This window comes from Rhincodon typus, chromosome 1 (assembly GCF_021869965.1).
Source record: "Rhincodon typus isolate 14 chromosome 1, sRhiTyp1.1, whole genome shotgun sequence".
In the NCBI taxonomy this organism is placed as follows: Eukaryota; Metazoa; Chordata; class Chondrichthyes; order Orectolobiformes; family Rhincodontidae; genus Rhincodon; species Rhincodon typus.
Genome location: NC_063332.1, coordinates 108,400,026 through 108,409,839, shown reverse-complemented (window position 1 = coordinate 108,409,839; position 9,814 = coordinate 108,400,026).

The following is a 9,814-nucleotide window of genomic DNA, read 5'->3' as shown; positions in this document are numbered from 1 at the left end:
GGATGGATCATATGTATGCACAGTCTGTACTTTTAACTGTCTGGTAGATTAAGCATGTTTGTGTTCCGTTAGGGTCATTCAGCTGCTAAACTCACTATGATCTTAGTTCAAACATGGACAGAACAGCTTAATTCCAGAGGGGAGATGAGAGCGCCAGCCCTTGACATTAAGGCCGCATTTGACCAAGCATAGCATCAATAAGCCCTAGCAAAATGGAGTCAATGATAATCGGGGAAAAGTCTCCTCTGATTGGAGTCATACCTAGTGCATAGGAAGATGGATATGGTTGCTGGATGACAGTCATCTCAGCTCCAAGACATCACTGCAGAAGTTCCTCAGGGGTCTGACCTAGATCCAACCATCCTCAGCTGCTTCATCAAAGACCTTTTCTCCATCATAATGTCAGAAGTGGGATGTTTGCTGATGACTGCAAAACATTCAGCACCATTCAAGACTCCCCTAATACTGAAGCATTTTCCTTCTCCCATTGCTCTGCACATCTTTTCCCAGTGATTGACACTTCCGCAAGCTGTACAGGTTGATCCATATATGGAACATCTCTTTCTATCTGTGAATTGATTTGATTGTTCACAGCTTCTGCACATCTTTCTCTCTTTTCATATATTCTTTCATTGCTATTTCCTTACATCAAACTTACTGCCGATTTCTTGGCAGAACTAAAGGCTAGCTGTTTGGGTAGTCAGTGTCCTGCATCTGCTTGCTTGTGGTTTCATGTGTTCGAGCAGAATTGACATCCTGAGCTTGTCTATTCTGACTAGCACTTTCTGTATGTCAGAATAAGCAGAATCGTAGATGACTTCCTGTATTGGCCTTTAATATGCATCCTTATTGGCCTTTAATATGTATCCGTAAACCTGCATTTTCTGGCTGCATTGTTCAATCTTGTTACAAAGTTTCTGACAGACTTGCCAATCTCCCATGACTGAGGTTTTGAAGATCATATTGGTAGATCTGTTAATTTACAATATATGTTACCAACTTGCGTAAGGAAAATCAATGTGTTATAGCCAAGTTTGCAGCTGACCCAAAAATAGGTGCGGAGTGGTGAGGATTACAGAAGAGTTTGCAGAGGAATATAGACAGGTTAGGTGAGTGGGTAAGTGAGTGCATTTATACTAAATTTGTGGAATACTTTACCACACAGGGATGCAGAGGTTTGCTCATTAACTATACTGCAGACTGAGATATACAATTTTTTTAAAATTTGTAAGGCAATCAAGGGTTATGGGGAAAAGGCAGGACAGTAGTGTTAACAATTGTCAAATCAGCCATGATCTCATTGAATCCTGGTCTCACTAGCTGCTTCTATGTCTTATGGTCTCATGATTTTGGCTAGTGAGGGTGCTAAGTCTTTCATAAATGTTGTTTGGAATTCTGCTGTCTTCAGCCCCCAGCTATTAACTAAATGTAATCCTACATCTCCCGCCAATGTAGGATATAGCTGACCCTCTGTTCATTACTAGTGCTTTTTGGAAACTACTGAATGTCAGTCTGCAATTTTGTTTATACTTCTTAAAAGCCTCTCCAAAATTTCATTGTCCCAATTCATTAGGAGCTGTGGCTGTGCATTCATTATATGCAGGTCAACAATTCATTTCTCGTTTTCATTCCGTTCTCATTTTTTTTTGTTTCCTTCTCTCCCTGGCAATGACTTGGATCAATTATGCCAAATAGTATTAAATTAATTTAAAATGTAATCATTCACTTGCAGCTGCCACTGTTATGAGTTCCAATTGCCTTTGGGTTCCTAGATCTTTAAAATAATCATATCTTAAGCTTAGGAAACTAAGTGCTTTTTTGTTTAATTCTAACTTAACATATTACTTGGCTTGGAGCCTGCTTAGGGTAGTGACATCTTAGGTACAACTTGACGGCCACGAATGCAACCTGACTTGCACACTTGTACATACAACCTGTTTGTAGCTAATTAGATCCTAGCTCTTTATAGAAAATACGCCAATACTTAGCAAAAATGTTTCAGTAAACTTGAACAACCATACGTACGCATGCACATACAAAGTAGGAGCAGAAATAAGCCATTTGACCCCTCAAGCCTGCTCCACTATTCAATAAGAAAATGGCTGGTGTGTTTGTGTTTCAGATTCCACATTTTCATCTACCTATCAATAACCTTTGATTCCCTTACCTAACAAGAATCTCTCTACATCTGTCTTAACAAATTCAGTGATCTCGTTTCTACCACCTTCTGAGGCAGAGATTTCCAAAGTTGCATGAAAAATGTTTTCCTAGTCTCTATCCTAAAAGGACAAGCCCTAACTTTAAAACCATGCCCCCAAGTTCTGGACAGACCCAGAAGAAGAAACAACATTTCCACCTTGTCAAGACTGTTCCGTATCGTATACACTTCAATAACCCCTCACTCTTCAACTCCATTAATAACAATCCCAGTCTATCAAAACTTTACTCGTAAAACAACCTGCTTATCCCAGGTATCAGACTAGTAAACCACTTCTAAATTGCTTACAATGCATTTACTTCGAAGGAACAAGCAGACCAAAATTGCACACTAATCCATAACATGCTTACAATTATGTTCAATTCATCTTGTAATATATAATAACATTCTGTTAGCCTTCTTACTTACCGCTTGTACCTGCACACTAACTTTTTGTGTCGCATGCACTAGAACACATAGATCCCTCTGCGTCTCGAAATTCTGCAATCATTTGCCATTTAAATAATAGTCTGTATTTGTTTTCTTCCAGCCAAAGGGAACAATTTCATATTTCTCTTCATTAGATTCCATTTATTAGTTTGTTGCCTATCTATCTGAATTAATCTCACTCCTGTGTGCTGCTGATTCAGCTGCATTCCATTTGCAAAGGGATAGACATTCTGGGAAAAGGGGGTTTTGTGGTGCAGTGATGGTGTCCCAACCTTTGAGCCAGAAGGCCCAGGCTCAAATCCCATCTGTGTGAGCAGGTCACTACCGCTGCACGTGTCTGATTGCAGCTGAAGGGATAAAACAAAATGTGAATAAGGGAACTGCCTTCTGGGGCCAACATTTCTTTCTGTTTGAATGGTCATACACCATCATGAAGCAGTTCCCCACAAAGTAGATGTGCAGAAACTTGTAGCAGCATATAGACAAAAAAAACACTTTTTGTGTTGTTGTTAAAATTGTTAAGAGATTACTTTTGGAGGGAATAAGGTCCATTTGTTGCATTTGCTGGTGATCTTTGTTTTGTATTCTAGTCAGTGCATCTTGATTGTGATTTTCAAAGACTGACAACATGTAAACCCCTTTTGAAATTCCTCTCGTTCTAAAGAAATTAGTTGACAGCAAGGATTTTTAGATGTTTCTTCATTGGATGCTCTGCATGTACATGAGTTAATTTTTGTCTGTATATGAGCAAAGGTACACCATTAACCTGTATATGGGTTCTCAGAACACCGGGGCATATTATTGCACATGTGCCTTAGGCACTTGTATTTGCCCAAGTGTGCCTTTTCATAGACTATTCTTTGTTGTTAGAGATATCTAGCTTCACCAGCAGAAAGTCATCAAAAATTCAGTGCACATGGACAGTGACAGGGACATACAATGTGCACGTCTACCTGGGTGGCATCATGTAGCTTCATCATGCATCAAGATTGTTGTAAAATTGTAAATCTTGTTACATTCGCTACTTTGTTCTCCCATTGGACACTTTGCTTGTTGATGTTTAGCCTAAAGTCAAATCAAAAAAGAGCGAAGCAGTTGTTGGTTGAGACCAAGGGAGAGGTTGAGGAGGATCAAAGTGATAATGCTCTGTTCTACTTTGTGGAGATATTTGCCATTAATGTTTGACAAGTTTTGTTTGCTGAATGAGCAAATTTTGTTTTTAATAAATTGAATTTACATCATTTTGTTCCCACTGTTATGTTCCATTGATGGTATCATTAAATACAGCAACATTTAAAAAAAGGGATGTGGCCTGGATTCAATTGTACTTTATACCAATAAGATATCCTCTCCTGAGGCATAGATATACTTTGAATTCAAAAAGTCATCTCTATGAAATGAAATATTCGTACAACCAAGGAGTACATATGGAACAGGTAATACTTTGCAGCAAACAATCTTTGCTCACCGTAAGGTGCATAGCAATGTTGGGCATTTTATCCTTGACAGGTTACTTACAGTCTGTCAGTTTCTTCTACACTTGTTCCGAAGTAGTATGTGCACAGCATTCAGCCTAGGAACCATCTGTTACACTGGGATTTTACAAGAGCATTCCTTGAAATCTCAATTTGGGTAACACACCCAGTACCTACTTCAATCAGCTGCGCATTCATTTAACTGTGTTTCAAACACAGGATTGTGTGCTATTCTGTCATTTGGCCACAAAATCTGTTTTGCATCTCCTCATTGGGTTTCTTTAAATTTATTCCTCACTAACAATGCTGCTTCCATGAGCCATGTTCAAGACTGACGCATATTTGAAAAGAATTTTGAAGCTTGAGAAAGGTTGTAATTACTTGCCCACATTTTCATTCACTTACTTAAAATAACATATATCTCTTTGGTTTGTGTCCATTGGACATAATTTCTGCTTGCCCCATTGAGCTCAGTCCCTGTATGAATACAAAGTTGCAGTGACAGCTATGCATAATTATTCAAATTAGCAAAAATGTCAAGACGGTCAGCATACTGCTCAGCTGGTTAACTTCTGTCATTGATGCAGCAAAAAATAACTCTGACACATATACTAAAATTCCAAACCCTTTATTCAGTGCAAATTTTCTGTTCTATCTCCCTTTAACAGGCAAAATAGATCTTTTAAACACATTTTGTATAAGAAACATGTGAAATTAACAGAAAGGCCGTTTCACAAAATGCATAAAAAGTCATTATTCAGCACCTTCTGCTGTTATTGGCACTTATCCCTGTGTATCAGAAAAATAGAAAGACTTTTTTGTGCCTTTCTAGTTTTGGGGCCAAGTCTATGGCTAGAAATTTTTCACCAAGCAGTGGCTTTGCTCAACTGCTGAAAAGTTGGGAGAGACAACTCCCTGCCAGCCAAGGAAGCCGTATTGGATTTTATGGTTGCCAAGCAGTGGCTTCTGCTCACATGTAGGAGGATGCCCAACTCCAAATACTGTAGCCAACCTGTTAACACTGAAAATGCTGAAACAGCTCAGCAGGTTTGGCAGCATCTGTGGAGAGAGAAACAGTTAAGATTTTAAGTCTGATGTGACTCTTCTTTGGAAGTATGTGGCTGTCCAGTACCAGCAGCAGCACTGGGGATGGTGGTCTTAACTGGGATTGTTGTCAGTATTCAATGGAGGCTGGATAATAGGATCCCATGAGTAGAGTGGGTGGCAGCAAAGATCAGGAAGCCAAGAGGAGGCGATGGAAACAAAAAAGGGCAGCTACACCTCCCCAGATATTCACATGGTGTGGGACATTCCTGCCACATGTGAAAAACTGGCGGTGGCTGGAGAGGTCCCCTAAGTTAATTAATTTGCTCAGGGGCACTTGGGGCCTTTGACACTATTTGGTAAAATCCCAACCAAGGAAGGTAGGCAATGATCATGGCAGCCCACGCCACATCTTCTTGATTTTATAACCTTCTTTTTCACAAGTGTTTGGGGCGGGCATACAATTTCAGCTGCTGTTTCCCAATTTTTACGAGTCAGCAATCTACCTATTGTGCTTTTAAATGTATCAATGACAGGCACTTTCACTAGATGGCAATCTTTATCATAAAGTAATAGCTTAAGCTAGAAGTAATTGGTCCAAAAATGCCTATTTCATTTCTTCTTGTTATGCATGCAGCGTTTCAATGACAATATTTACTGCCCATCTCATCATTCCCAGAGGACAATAAATGTCAACATGAGATGTGAGAGAACAGTCACAAGACCAGATCAGGTGGGAACGGCAGTTTTTTTTCTCAAAGGATATTAGTGAATTAGAGACACCAGTGTGGAGCTGGAGGAACACAGCAGGCCCGGCAGCATCAGAGGAGCAGGAAAGTTGATGTTTCGGGTCGGGACCATTCTTCAGAAATGGGGAGGGGGAAGGGAGCTGGGAAATAAATAGAGAGGAGGGGTGGGGCTGGGGAAGATAGGTGGGATGGTGATAGGTGAGTGCAGGTAGGCAGTGGTGGGGATTGGTCAGTGGGATAGATGTGGGTGGACAGGTGGAAGAGAAGATGGCCAGGTTGTGTCAGGTCTAGGAGACGGGGATAAGAGGGAAAGTTGGACATGGGATGAGGCCAGGCCTGGGGAGATTTTAAAACTGGTGAACTCCATGTTTAGGCCATTGGGCTGCAATTGAGGATTATCAGATCTGCAAATTATCTCATTGAATGGTGGAACAGACTTGTTGGGTGGAATGGTGTATTCTTCTCCTGCGCCTAATGAACTTAAGGTCATAACTTGACTTTAAACCTGTCGGCATAAGGCGGGGGGAAGTGTTGGGTATTCTAAAAGGCATTAGGGTGGACAAGTCCCCAGGTCTGGATGGGATCTATCCCAGGTTGCTGAGGGAAGCGAGAGAGAAAATAGCTGGGGCCTTAACAGATATCTTTGCAGCATCCTTGAGCACGGGTGTGGTCCCAGAGGACTGAAGAATTGCTAATGTTGTCCCCTTGTTTAAGAAGGGTAGCAAGGATAATCCAGGTAATTCTAGACCGGTGAGCCTGACATCAGTGGTGGGGCAGCTGCTGGAGAAGATACTGAGGGATAGGAACCAATTACATTTGGAAGAAAATGGGCTTATTAGTAATAGGCAGCATGGTTTTGTGCAGGGAAGGTCATGTCTTACCAACTTGATAGAATTCTTTGAGGAATTGACAAAGTTGATAGATGAGGGAAGGGCTGTGCATGTCATATACATGGACTTCAGTAAGGCATTTGATAAGGTTCCCCATGGTAGGCTGATGGAGAAAGTGAAGTCGCATGGGGTCCAGGGTGTACTAGCTGGATGGATAGAGAACTGGCTGGGCAACAGGAGATAGAGAGTTGTAGTGGAAGGGAGTTTCTCAAAATGGAGAACTGTGACCAGTGGTGTTCCATAGGCATCTGTGTTGGGACCACTGTTGTTTGTGATATACATAAATGATCTGGAGGAAGGTATAGATGGTCTGATTAGCAAGTTTGCAGATGACGCTAAGATTGGTGGAGTAGCAGATAGTGAAGGGGACTGTCGGAGAATGCAGCAGAATATAGATAGATTGGAGAGTTGGGCGGAGAAATGGCAGGTGGAGTTCAATCCAGGCAAATGCGAGGTGACGCATTTTGAAAGATCCAATTCAAGAGCGAACTATACGGTAAATGGAAACGCCCTGGGGAAAATTGATGCACAGAGAGATCTGGGTGTTCAGGTCCATTATACCCTGAAGGTGGCAACACAGGTCAATAGAGTGGTCAAGAAGGCATGCGGCATGCTTTCATTCATCGGACGGGCTATTGAGTACAAGAGTTGGCAGGTCATGTTACAATTGTATGGTTCGACCACATTTGGAATACTGCGTATAATTCTGGTCGCCACATTACCAAAAGGATGCGAATGCTTTGGAGAGGGTGCAGAGGAGGTTCACCAGGATGTTGCCTGGTATGGAGGGTGCTAGCTGTGAAGAGAGGTTGAGTAGATTAGGATTATTTACATTAGAAAGACAGAGATTGAGGGGGGACCTGATTGAGGTCCACAAAATCATGAGAGGTATAGACAGGGTGGATAGCAAGAAGCTTTTTCCCAGAGTGGGGGACTCAATTACTAGGGGTCATGATTTCAAGGTGAGAGGGGAAAAGTTTAAGGGAGATATGCTTGGAAACTTCTTTACGCAGAGGGTGGTGGGTGCCTGGAACGCGTTGCCAGCTGAGGCGGGCACAGTAGCATCGTTTAAGACGTATCTAGACAGATACATGAATGGGCAGGGAGCAGAGGGATACAGATCCTTGGAAAATAGGCGACAGGTTTAGATAGAGGATCTGGATCGGCGCAGGCTTGGAGGGCCGAAGGGCCTGTTCCTGTGCTGTAATTTTCTTTGTTCTTTGTTCTTTCCCATGTTCCCATTCAACCTGTATATCTAACTCTTCCTGACCCCACTGTACCCTCTAATCCCGGGGCATATCAAGCCAACACAGCAGATGTATAATAGTGCACTGCCCCCCACCCTCCAACTGAAGGGTCTTTTGATCCTTCTGCTGCATTAACCCTTTCCCTTCCATTATCTATTTTCTCACCAGCCTCCGTTACATATTGAGTGCCCCCTTTCACACTGATATCCCCTCTGCATAAGAACATAAGAACATAAGAACTAGGAGTAGGAGTAGGCCATCTGGCCCCTTGAGCCTGCCCCGCCATTTAATAAGATCATGACTGATCTTTTTGAGACTCAGCTCCACTTACCCGCCCACTCACCATAACCCCTAATTCCATTACTGTTGAAAAATTTATCTAGCTTTGCCTTAAAAACACTGGTGAGGTAGCTTCAATCGCTTCACTGGGCAGGGAATTCCACAGATTCACAAACCTTTGGGTGAAGAAGTTCCTCCTGACCTCAGTCCTACATCTGCTTCCCTTTATTTTGAGGCGATGCCCTCTAGTCCTAGTTTCACCTGCTAGCGGAAACAACCTCCCTGCCTCCACCTTATCTATTCTCTTCATAATTTTATATGTTTCTATAAGATCTCCCCTCATTCTTCTGAATTCCAATGAGTATAATCCCAGCCTACTCAGTCTCTCCTCATAATCCAACCCTCTCAACTCTGGAATCAACCGAGTGAATCTCCTCTGCACCCCCTCCAGTGCTGGTATATCTCTTCTCAAGTAAGGAGACCAAAACTGCACACAGTACTCCAGGTGTGGCCTCACCAGGACCCTATACAGCTGCAGCATAGCCTCCCTGTTTTTAAACTCCATCCCTCGAGCAATGGCAGACAAAATTCCATTTGCCTTTTTAATCATCTGCTGCACCTGCAATCCCACCTTCAGCGATTCATGCACAAGGACACCCAAGTCCCTTTGCACAGCAGCGTGCTGCAATTTTTTACCATTTAAAACATAGTCCATTTTGCTGTTATTCCTACCAAAATGGATGACCTCACACTTATCAACATTGTACTCCATCTGCCAGACCTTTGCCCACTCACTTAGACTATCTATATCCCTCTGCAGACTTTCAGTGTCTTCTGCACACTTTGCTCTACCACTCACCTTAGTGTCATCTGCAAATTTTGACACAACACACTTAGTCCCCAACTCCAAATTATCTATGTAAATTGTAAACAATTGAGGTCCCAACACTGATCCCTGAGGCACACCACTAGCCACTGACCGCCAACCAGAAAAACACCCATTTACCCCTACTCTTTGCTTTCTACTGGTCAACCGATCCTCTATCCATGCCAATACAGTACCTGTAATACCGTGCAACTTTATCTTATGTAGCAGCCTTTAGTGTGGCACCTTGTCAAATGCCTTCTGGAAATCCAGATACACCACATCCACAGGTTCCCCATTGTCCAGCATGCAAGTAATGTCCTCAAAGAATTCCACCAAATTAGTTAAACATGATCTAACCTTCATGAACCCATGCTGGGTGTTCCCAATGGGACAATTTATATCCAGATGTCTTGCTATTTCTTCCTTAATGATAGATTCAAGCATTTTCCCCACTACCGAAGTTAAGCTAACTGGCCTATAGTTACCTGCTTTTTGTCTACTTCCTTTTTTAAACAGTGGCGTCACATTGGCTGTTTTCCAATCTGCGGGAACCACCCCAGAGTCCAGTGAATTTTGGTAAATAATTACTAGTGCATTTGCTATTTCCCCCATCAC